We start from the raw sequence: 11,591 nt of genomic DNA on the forward strand, positions 1-11,591 counted from the left end.
TCTGGACCGTGTTTTGCACATGATAAATTGGGTGCAGTGTCCACTGTGTTTCGCATGTGGTACACTAGATGCCATCCGGACTGTGTTTCGGGCATGGTAGACTCCGTGCATCCACACCATGTTCTGCACATGATAGACTCCGTCCGGTCAGGACCGTGTTTTGCGCATGATACACTCGGTGCAGTGCGGACCGTGTTCTGCGCATGGTTAGACTCGGTGCAGTGGGGACCATATTTTGCGCATGGTTAGACTCGGTGCAGTGCGGACTGTGTTTTGCGCATGGTAGATTGGGTGCAGTCTGGACCCGTTTCGCGCATGGTAGACTCAAGGTGGACCTGTGCGCCTCCCTGCGGCCTATGAGGTTTTACTTAGCCTGTGAGCAGCGCTGACAGGGAGTGCAGAAGTACCGCCACTGTCAACCTTCCCCTGCGCCTTCTGACCCTAGGCTCAGAGAGGTTGTTGCGAGCTGTTGTTGTGACCTCAGGCCCCATCTCAAGTTCTGGCACCGTTTTGATAAACTCCACGCTCTGGCGCCCTAGAGGGACGAGTGTACCAGAATAGCAGGGAAATTATGGAGACAGCCTCACTGCGTGGGTTGGTGAGGCTATGATGCAGTTGTATGACGAACAGTGAGGATGAGGAATGACCACCCCATCCGCAGAGGTCAGGGTAAATTTCCAGGATGCTCTGACGCCAGAGATGAATTTGAAAGATCTAGAATTAGCCAGGCAGCCAAGGTGGGCGCAAAGCTGTTGCCCAAATGGAAAGGAGCAGCAAGAGCAAAAACCCAGAGATGTAGAGTAGCCTGGCACTTGGGGGTAGTTTGCACTGGGGAAGCAAGAAGAAAACAGGCCAGAGGAGGGCAGGGCTTGGATTAGGAAAGTCTTATATACCATACTAAGAAACGTAGACTTTGTCCTTTGGGCATTGGCCAGCTTTTGAAGAATACCAAGCAGAAGAGTGATGAATAGGATTTATAGTTTCTTGGGGTCATTTTGTTGACTGTCAGAGAGAAACTGGAACCAGTGAGCCCATTTAGGAAACCATCACTGTTACTAGGAGCATGGTGTAGATCTGGAGAGGAATAGGGAAAGGAGTGTACCTCCCAAGTGATTTTGTACACCCAAAGGGGTATTGTGGCACCTCTCTTTTTCCACACCCTGCTCATATTAACAGGGTGTTGCAGCATCTGCACCAAGAGTATAGGAATACTGGTTCAGGGGCGGCGCCAGTAGGGCACTGGCCCCATATAGCGAGAGTGGCGGGCCGTCCCCAGCCAAACTGCAACAGTAAAATAGCCAGGCATTGTGGTGGGCACCTTTAGTCCCAGCTATTCGGGAGGCTGAGGCAAGAGAATCGCCTAAGCCCAAGAGCTGGAGGTTGCTGTGAGCTGTGACTTCATGGCACTCTACCGAGGGCGACAAAGTAAGACTCTGTCTCTACAAAAAAAAGAGAGAGAGAGAAATACTGGTTCAGTATGCTCTTGGTGTCTTTGTAGGTGAGCTTGCAAGAGTGAAGGACAGAGTTTATTCAGCGCTAGAGAGCTGTGGCACAGTCATAGCTCACAGTAACCTCAAACTCTTGGGCTCAAGTATCCTCTTGCCTCAGTCTCCCCAAATAGCTGGGACTACAGGAGCCCACCACAACACTTGGCTATTTTTTTAGAGATGTAGTCTCGTTCTTTCTTGCTCAGGCTGCTCTCAAACCTGTGAATTCAGGCAATCCACCCACCTTGGTCTCCCAAAGTGCTTATAGGATTACAGGCGTAAGCTACTGGCCCCGCCTAGACAACTCTTTTAAATCACTCACGAACTTTATGGACATTCTGTATGATGAAGTGCAAAACAATATGACTATTATCTTGGTGATAGAAAAGGAATGTTGAGGACCACACAGGATGGTGTGGTTATGGGCTGAAATTTACAGAGGTTGACAATCTGTTGGATTTGAGGAAAGACTTTCATCACTTTGGAACCATTCGGGGACATTGATTTCTTTCTTCTTTTTCTTTTTCTCTTTCTTTTTCTTTTCAAAACAGGACAGAGTGCAGTGGCATCACCATAGCTCCCTCCAACCTCAAACTCCTGGGCTCAAGGGATCTTCCTATCTCTTCCTTCCTAATAGCTGGGATTACAGGTATGTACCACCATGTCTGGCTAATTTTTTTTTGTATTTTGTGGAGATGGGGGTCTTGCTTGCTATTGCCCAGACTGGTCTCCAACTCCTGGGCTCAAGTTATCTTCTCACCTCAGCCTCCCAAAGTGTTAGAATTATAGGCATAAACTACTGTGCTCAGCCTTATTTCTGAGTATTAATGTAATAACTGTATAGTAGGAATCAGTAGGAAGAAAGTCCTAGGAAAATCTTTTGACACACTACCTCCTAGGTAGCTGTACCCTACCTTTCCTGCACACCTGACCGCCCTTCTTGGCATTTGTACAATTAAATAAGCAGAGGGCTGGTGGGGAGCTCAACCTCTGCAGTAGAACCTTGGCCTCTGCTTACCTGGGTAAATATTTCTTCACCTGGTATCCCAATTAAAGTGCAAGTTTCTGTTTGAATATTTGTTTGTTCTAATAAGATAGGTTTTAGACCCTGTTCTGCTGCTAACTTTCTGAGTAGACACAAACTCTTTGACCTTGAGTTCAATTTTTTTTTTTTTTTTTGAGACAGTCTCACTATGTCACCCTCTGTAGAGTGCCATAGTGTCACAGCTCATAGCAACCTCCAACTCTTTGGCTTAAGCAATTCTCTTGCCTTAGCCTCCCAAGTAGCTGGGACTACAGGCGCCTGCCACAACACCCAGCTATTTGTTATTGTTATTGTTGTAATTGTCATTGTTGTTTGGCAGGCCTGGGCTGGGTTTGAACCTGCCAGCTCTGATGTATGTGACTGGCAGCCTAGCTGCTGAGCTACGGGCGCCAAGCCGAGTTCTTCAAATTTTAAATACAAGGGCAGTACTGGCTTTTGGTGGGGGAGGGGGGCTTCTACTCTTGAGTTTTGTAAATTAGTAATTCCTTTTTTTTGTTTTTTCTCAGCCTCCCTAGGAGCTGGGACTACAGGTACCTGCCACAACCCTGGGCTATGTTTAGAGACAAGGTCTTGCTCTGGCTCAGGCTGGTTTCAAACTCATGAGCTCAGGCGATCCACCTGCCTCAGCCTCCCAGAGTGCTAGGATTACAGTTGTGAGCCACCGTGCCTGGCCTATAAATTAGTTATTCTTATTGTTCTTAGTTTCCCCCAGCTAAAATAACTTCTCTTGAGGACAAGGACTATGCTTCTTCTTAAGTAGTCACCTAACTTAGAAGAAAGTCAGTTCTCTGGGGCAGCACCTGTGGCTCAAAGGAGTAGGGCACCGGCCCTGGCCAAAAACTGCGAAAAAGAAAGAAAAGAAAAAAGCAAGGTCAATGCTCTATACATAATTAATGCTCAATTAGATGACTGATTATTAGAAAACAGCCTTTTGTAAACAAAGCTTATCAAAATGTTTGGAAAGCAGCTGTAGGCTTAAATTCTGTAGGGGTAGAATTGGATACGGCAAAGTTTAAAAAGTTAGTTTGTTATCTAGCTATGTTTATTATTTAGGCAAACAAAATACCTAATATTTCTGGAAACATTATTGAATAAACCAAGACAGATTTGAAAATCCAGTTTTCACTTTCTAAATGTCATCTGGATATGGCATTTTCCTCCCATTACTCACACGTCAACAACTCGTTTCTGCTTTTGTAGAACAGCACCAGGGATTCTCTTTCGTTGAATTTGCGTTGGCAGAGGTAAGAAATTTTCCATTTAATGTTTGACTAGTGACAGTCTTGTCATTGGTTATAGATGGTGCCACTCCGTTTGGGTAGGTGTAGTAGTTTCTTGGGGTCTCCATAACAAATGACCGCAAACTTGGGTGGCTTGAAACAATAGAAATGTATTCACTCACAGCTCTGGAGAATAGAAGTCCAAAATCAAGATTTATTTTTTTGAGACAGAGCCTTAAGCAATCACCCTGGGTAGAGTGCTGTGGCATCACAGCTCACAGCAATCTCCAGCTCTTGGGCTTAAGCTATTGTTTTGCCTCAGCCTTCCAAGCAGCTGGGACTACAGGCACTTGCCATATGCCTGGCTGTTTTTTGGTTGTAGTTGTCATTGTTTGGCAGGCTCAGGCTGGATTCAAACCTGCCAGCTCGCTGTATGTGGCTGGGGCCTTAGCCACTTGAGCTACAGATGCCAAGTCCAAAATCAAGATGTTGACAGGGCCATGCTCTCTCTGAAGGCTCTGAAGAAGAATCTTGCCATGCTTCTTCCGAGCTTCTGGTGTCTCCTCACAATTCTTTAGCTTGTAGCATTGTTCTAATCTCTGCCTCTTTTTTCACATGTGTCTGTCTCTTTGTGCCTTTTCTTGCAAGGATACCAATCATTGGATTGAGGGCTCATAACAGCCTACTATGACTGTAGCTTAACTAGTTATATCCACAAAGACCCTACATCTGAATGAGATCACACTCTGAAATTTAGGTAGATGTGAAATTTTGGGGGGATGCTTTTCAGCCCACTACAGTGGCTTGGTAGTGTCAATTGCAGAGAGATAGGAAGTTCTGGTTGAAGGAAGGCCCTCCAGGCATGGCTCAGAGTTCCCCTCTTGTAGTCAGAATATAAAGACAGGTCCTGCATTTGCCTGAGCCCTCTGGCCTGGGATTACTCCTTCCTGTTTTCCTGGGTATATTCTCTGTGTCCATCGCCTGGTGAGCATGTCTTTACAGTACTAGCTCTAATAAGCATTTAGCACGTGCTTTGTTAAATACGTACAGTCTGGCGTACTGTAGGAGGGGAAGATGTGTCTTTGTGTGCTTATGCTCCTGAGTTTTAATTTGAGCACTAACTATAAGAATTGAACTATAGATAAGAACTTTTTCCTTGTCTTCTTTTGACAGGGTGTTGAAACAGCTGTGGATAGCAGGTATGGCTTAAGGATCTTTTGTTGTTTCACTGAAGCTGTCATTTGGTACTACCTTTCAGTATAAAGAACCTTCATGTACATACTCATATGTTTCTAGTTTCTACAATTTCAAAATTATATAGCAAGCAAAAGTTGTCATTGTTTGAAAATATTCATTATGGGCTCTGTGCCTGTAGCACAGTGTTTACACTGAGGCTGGTGGGTTCGAACCCAGCCTGGGCCCACTAATAATAACTGCAACAGAAAAACAGCCAGGTGTTGTAGCAGGCGCCCCATGGTCCCAGCTACATGGGAGACTGAGGCAAGAGACTTGCTTAAGCCCAGGAGTTTGAGGTTGCTGTGAGCTGTGATGCCATGACACTCTACCCAGGGTGACATAGTGAGACTGTCTAAAAAAAAAAAAATAGCACTATGAACTGGTTACTTATAAAATTAATTTTTACTCAGACATTCTTTCCATTGAATTTGCATAAATACCTACCAGTTTCTTCTGTACCTTGGGGGGATGTGTTGCAAAAAAGGCCCAGTCAAGGCTTAGTGGTTATGGCACAGCCACATACACTGAGACTGGCACCTTCAAACCCTGCCCGTGCCAGCTGAACAACAGTGACAACTGCAACCAAAAAATAGCTGGATGTTGTGGTAGACACCCGTAGCCCCAGCTTTGTGGGAGGCTGAGGCAAAAGATTCACTTAAGCCCAAGAGGTGGAGGTCACTGTGAGCTGTGACCCCACAGCATTCTACCGAGGGTGACATACTGAGACTATCTCAAAAACAAAAACCAAACAAAGGCCCAATCAAAGCTTTGGATGTACACAAACATCCAAGATTTCCAAATGAGCCAAGTAGCCACATTCGGGTGCTCCTGTGTTCTGGCTTTATGCCCATAACAGCGGTGAGCAGGACTCCTTGGTCAAGATGGTGGGAAACTGATGGCTAGCACCCCAGGCCCTTGACGCTGTTGCAACCTCAGGCTGTCTGAGATCCCAGCATCTAGTAACAAATGAGGCAGAACAGGCGTTTCTGAAGCTCTTATAAAGGCTTGGAGAACCATCAGAAAGAGTAAACAATTGAAAGTTATAAATGGTTTCAATTATCCTCTGATTTGGTTTTATAGAATTTTCTTTTTGTAACAATTTTGATATATTTTCACACTTAGTGGATTCTTATTGTATATATCTATAAGAGTAGTTCAAGGAACTCTCATATGTCCTGTACCCATTCAGTAATTGACTTTTTGCCTCCATGCTTTATTATGTTATTTACATACCTATATACATATTCATACGTGTATGCATATATTTTTTCCCTGTTCCACTTGAGAAGAAATTGAAGACTTCATTCCTCTTTACTCTCTAATACTTCAATATGTATTTCCTTTTTTTAAATTTGACACAGGGTCTCACTCAGCCAGGCGAAAGGGCATTGATGTCACTATAATTCACTGCAACCTCAAACAGCTGGGCTCAGACAACCTCCTGCTTTAGCCTTCTGAGTATCTGGGAGTATAGGCAGGCACCATCATGCTCTATGTTTGGCTAATTTTTTTCATTTTTTGAAGAGATAGGGTCTTGCTGTATTACCTAGGCTGGTCTTGAACTCTTGGCCTCCCAAAGTATTACAGGCCTAAGCCCCCTTGCCCAGCCCTATATTTCCAAGGAACAGGAATATTCCCTCACGTAATCATAGTACACTATCAAAATCATGAAATTTAACCTTGACATACATGCCTTTTTACTTTTTTTTTTTTTTTGGGTATAGAGTTTCACTTTGTCACCCTTGGTAGAGTGCTATGGCATCATAGCTCCCAGTAACCTCAAACTCCCAGGCTCAAGGAGTTCTTTAGCCTCAGCCTCCTGAGTAGCTGAGACTATAAGTGCCCACAACATGTCTGGCTAGGTTTACAGACAGGGTCTTGCTCTTGCTCAAGCTGGCCCAGAACTACTGAGCGCAGGCAGTTCACCCACCTCGGCCTCCCAGACTGCTAGGATTACAGCAGTGAGTCACCATGCCTGGCCTTCTGTGACGCAACACTTTAACCTTCCATATTCAGATTTCAGCAGAATATTATCCCAGTATTCTCACTTACAGTGATTTTTAGCAATTTTTCTTTTTTTTTTTTTTTTTGCAGTTTTTGGCTGGGACTGGGTTTGAACCTGCCACCTCCCGCATATGGGGCCGTTGCCCTATTCCTTTGAGCCACAGACGCCGCCTGGAAAGTTACTATTTTAAAAAATATAAATTAAGGCTCAGTGCCCATAGCACCAGGGCTAACAGGTTCAAACCTGGCCCGGGCCAGCTAGATAACAATGACAACTGTAATAAAAAATAGCTGGGCATTGTGGTAGGTACCTATAGTCCCAGCTACTTGGGAGGCTGAGGCAAGAGAATCACTTAAGTCCAAGAGTTTGAGGTTGCTGTGAGCTGTGATGCCACAGCACTCTACCAAGGGTGACAAAGTGAGACTCTGTCTCAAAAAATACATTTATATGTAAATTAAAAGCTAAAATTTTTTTCTCCTCACTATGCCTAGGTCACTCCCATACTTTACTATGTTTCCTATTTTCTTGAGTATTTATAATGATCCTTTTTACCCATATCTTTTTCTGTTATAATCTAGCTTTTTGTGTTTAGCAAAATCATAATTGCACATAATTTTTTAAAAAATCATTCAGTTTGGGCGTGGTAGCTCACGCCTGTAATCCTAGAACTTTGGGAGGCCAAGGTGGGTGGATTACTCAAGCACAGGAGAGACCAATCTGAGGAAGTATGAGACCCTGTCTCTACTAAAAATAGAAAAACTGAGCTGAGAGGCACCCATAGTCCAGCTACTTGGGAGGCTGAGGTAAGAGTTTGAGGTTGCTGTAAGCTATGATGATGCCACAGACCTCTAGCCTGGGCATCAGAGTAAGACTCTGTCTCTAATTAATTAATTAATTAAATCATTGTAATAAAACAGGACTTTCATCTGCTATCCTCAACATCATTTTTCTGCTCTACCTGAAGCAACCAACATTTGTTTGACTTTTATTGCTGTGTCTCTGAAAACGGTACTGGTGTTACTACTACTTGATCTTTTTGTTTGTTTTTCTGGGAAACAGACTCATGGAGAATTGCATGCAAGAAGTGTGTTGGAAAGTTGTCAGGAACAACTCCTATGAGAGAACGAGGGGAGCAGATTGGGCAGAGAGTATTTGAATTGTCCTGTAGTCACAGAGAGACCTCAGCTGAGCCCAGGTAGAGTTTTAGAGCTTGGATGTCCCTTTAGAGTGGTCCTGAATTGAGGTGAGAGGTGTTTCTATCCCAACATGGACCAGTTGTGAATTGTGGCTGATTCTCAACAGTGGTGTAAACTTTGGCGAGGCAGCTCCAAAGGGTATTTCCCATCATTGGGAAACATCAACAGTGTTTTTTTCTGATTCACCCATGCAAGTTTCTTTCTTTCTTTCTTTCTTTTTGAGACAGAGTCTTACTCTGTTGTCAAGGCTAGAATACCATGGCATCAGCCTAGCTCACAACAACCTCAAACTTCTGGGTGTGAGCCACCTCACCTGGCCTGCACTTGGATTTTGAGACAAAGTCTTTTCTTACACCCAGAGTATAGAGTGTAGAGGAATCTAACCCATGTTGTCCTTCTTGTACTTGTAATTTTTTTTTTTTTTAAAGAAGAAAATTTAGATAGCTAATTCTTTTTTTGCTTTTTAGGACAGGGTCTTGCTCTGGTCAGGCTGGTTGCAAACTGCTGTCCTCAAATGATCCTTCTACCTTGACCTGGCAGAGTGCTAGGATTATGGGCAAGAGCCTCTATGTCCAGCCGAATATTTAATTTAAATAAGGGTAATAGGTACTTTTTTAGATTCTAGTTTAGGTATTTAGTTAGATATTTTTTACCTCAGCATTTTTCCTTTCCCCACCGCAGAGAACTTCCGTTGCCTGTGCACCCATGAAAAGGGCTTCGGCTTCAAGGGAAGCAGCTTCCACCGCATCATCCCCCAGTTCATGGGCCAGGGCGGCGATTTCACAAACCACAGTAGCACTAGAGTAGGGTGACCAGATTTTTAACAGCGGTAAGGCGGGACAACATGGCCGGGGGGCGGGGCAGGGCCTGACAACAATGCAAACTTTGATAAGCAGTTCTCGATAATCACTTCTCAGCAATTATTTGTTATTATTACAGTTTAACATTATAAAATTAACAAAAATAATATAAAACTCATATTCTGGCAAAATAGCCACATGGCAGCCGAAAATGGTATTCCCTTCCTGTTCTCCCACCCATTAGTACATTCTTTCCAAAAATCGGGACTTTTTTTTTGAGACAGAGCCTCAAGTTGTCCCCCTGGGTAGAGCGCTCTGGCATCACAGCTCACAGCAACCTCCAACTCCTGGGCTCAAGTGAGTCTCCTGCCTCCGCCTCCCAAGTAGCTGGGACCACAGGCGCCCGCCGCAACGCCCGGCTATTTTTTGGTTGCAGCTATCATTGTTGTTTTGGTGGCCCAGGCTGGATTTGAACCCGCCACCTTAGGTGTATGTGGTTGGCGCCTTAGCCACTTGAGTCACAGGCGCCGAGCCAAATCGTGACTTTTTTAAAACGCCGTGCGACTTGGGACAAATTGTTCAAAAGGGGGACATCTGGTCACCCTACACTAGAGGCAAGTCCATGTGCAGGAAGAGCTTTGGTGAGAATAACTTTATGCTCGAGCACCACAGCCCTAGTAGGAGCCCATCAGTGTGTGGCTGGGCCAGGGTGGAGTGGCCGTGCAGGATGGGAGGATGTGCCGTCGTTTTCACTGAAGGACAGGGAATCTGCAGGGCACCAGCTACTGGATAGAGAAGGACCACTCAGCCTTGCTAGGGTGGAGTTAGCTTTGGGCTTTAAAAGGCGTTCTTTGGTTTTTATTTTGGCATATTTAAGTTCCTTTTATTAGAAGAGGAAGAAGTGTAGAAGTCTGGTTCTGCTACTATAGTGGTGTGTTGTTAGTGTTTTTATAACTTTTATGTAAATTTGTGCTTTAGAAAAGAATATTCCAGTGAATCCCCATATTCTTTTTTATCCCTTTGCCTAGATTAATCAGTTGTTTGCAGTGATGACCATTGTTTCCTACTACTCTGTTCTCGTGCTATATGTATTACAGACAATGCATTATATTTTTGGAGCCATTTGAGAGTTAAGTTGGAGATGTCACCTACCTAAGAACAGGGGCATTTTTAACATTACCACAGCATAGTAATCAAAATCAGAAAATGAGCATTGAGGGTGGCGCCTGTGGTTCAAGGTGTAGGGTACCAGCCCCATATACTGAAGGTGGCGGGTTCAAGCCTGGCCCTGGCCAAAGCTGCAAAAGAAAATGAGCATTGATACAATACTATTGTCTAATTTACAGTGCATATTCAGATTTCCCCACCTATGGCCATGGCATCCTTCAGGAATGTTAGGATTGGAATGTGCCCTAGACTCCCATCCCACCTCATGCCCGTGCTGCCTTCTGTGCCTCACGTGTATCCCCCACGTCACTGGACACACTCCTCTCACTCTCTCTGTCCTGCTCCTCTAGTACAGAGTTCTGTCTGCTGGAAAAACGTGCACCCTGAGCTACCTGGTCCTCTCTGAGTTGAGGAGTCAGGTCTTGAGGGTGCCTTGAGCAGTGGCCAACAGTCCTCACAGATGCTCAGCTAATTCTCCTCCATGGACTGAAGCGGGAACATGCTCCTTGCTCCTCAGCCCTCCGGCATTGCCCCATTCATTCTTCCTCTCAGCTGATGCTCTTGCTTTTTACTTACAGAAACAATCAGAAGAGAACTGTCTTCCCACACCCAGATCTGTTCCCCAGCCTGTGTCATTCTCCCGTGCCTTCAGTGATGGGGTGACCTCTCCCTCCTCCCAGACACTGCTCCCATCTTTTCCTCTCTCATGTCCTCCATTTTCCCCTCTGCGTTCACTCCCACTGCCATTAGCATGCAGGCATGCTTCGGAGTTGCCAGGCCTCCAAAAAATAAACTACCTCCCCCTTGACCAGTATTCCCCTCCAGCTTTTATTCCAATTCACTGGTCTCTTATTGGCAAAACTTATTAGAAGAGTTGGGAGACTCATTGCTCTGTTTCTTTCCTCAGCTTCCTCCAGGGAGACTTTTCCCTGTCCCACCTCTCTCTGGTCAGAGGTGCCAGCAGTCAGGTCTCAGCCCTGCTGCCCCTGCCTCTCAGTAGTGCTGGCTCTTGGAGTTCCCATGCTCGCTCCCATTCTCCTGCCCATGCCTCCATCCTGTCTACATTGCAGGAGGGACCCAGTGCTCACTGTAGTCTGTCTTCTCCTCTCCACCTATATTCACTCTTTCCTTTAATGGTTCTTACCCACTTTAGCCCAGAACCTTCCTCTTGTAGCTAATACTTTGCTATGCTAAAATGAAAGTCATAGCTGATACATTCCAGTGAATGACTAGTTAAAAATATAGTATTTGGGGGTGGCGCCTGTGGCTCAGTGAGTAGGGCACCGGCCCCATGTAACAAGGGTGGCAGGTTCAAACCCAGCCCGGGCCGAACTGCAACAAGAACAAAAAATAGCCAGGTGTTCTGGCGGGTGCCTGTAGTCCCAGCTACTCAGGAGGCTGAGGCAAGAGAATCACCTAAGCCCAGGAGTTGGAG

General features: G+C 45.2%; 1 long non-coding RNA gene across 2 annotated transcripts in view; it reads left to right on the forward strand.

Moving 5' to 3' along the window:
- Nucleotides 1–2,098: 2,098 nt before the first annotated feature.
- Nucleotides 2,099–11,591, forward strand: part of LOC100960944 — an 18,741-nt gene continuing 9,248 nt past the window's right edge. Inside the window, exons 1-3 of one of the 2 annotated variants that reach the window (XR_002775582.1) lie at nucleotides 2,099–2,136; nucleotides 3,733–3,776; nucleotides 4,926–4,951. This is a non-coding gene — a long non-coding RNA (uncharacterized LOC100960944). Of the gene's footprint in view, nucleotides 2,137–2,973; nucleotides 3,063–3,732; nucleotides 3,777–4,925; nucleotides 4,952–11,591 lie in introns of those variants that run through there. The other variant, XR_002775583.1, reaches the window with a different exon arrangement.

This window comes from Otolemur garnettii, unplaced genomic scaffold, assembly GCF_000181295.1.
Source record: "Otolemur garnettii isolate 467f Iridium unplaced genomic scaffold, OtoGar3 scaffold00144, whole genome shotgun sequence".
In the NCBI taxonomy this organism is placed as follows: Eukaryota; Metazoa; Chordata; class Mammalia; order Primates; family Galagidae; genus Otolemur; species Otolemur garnettii.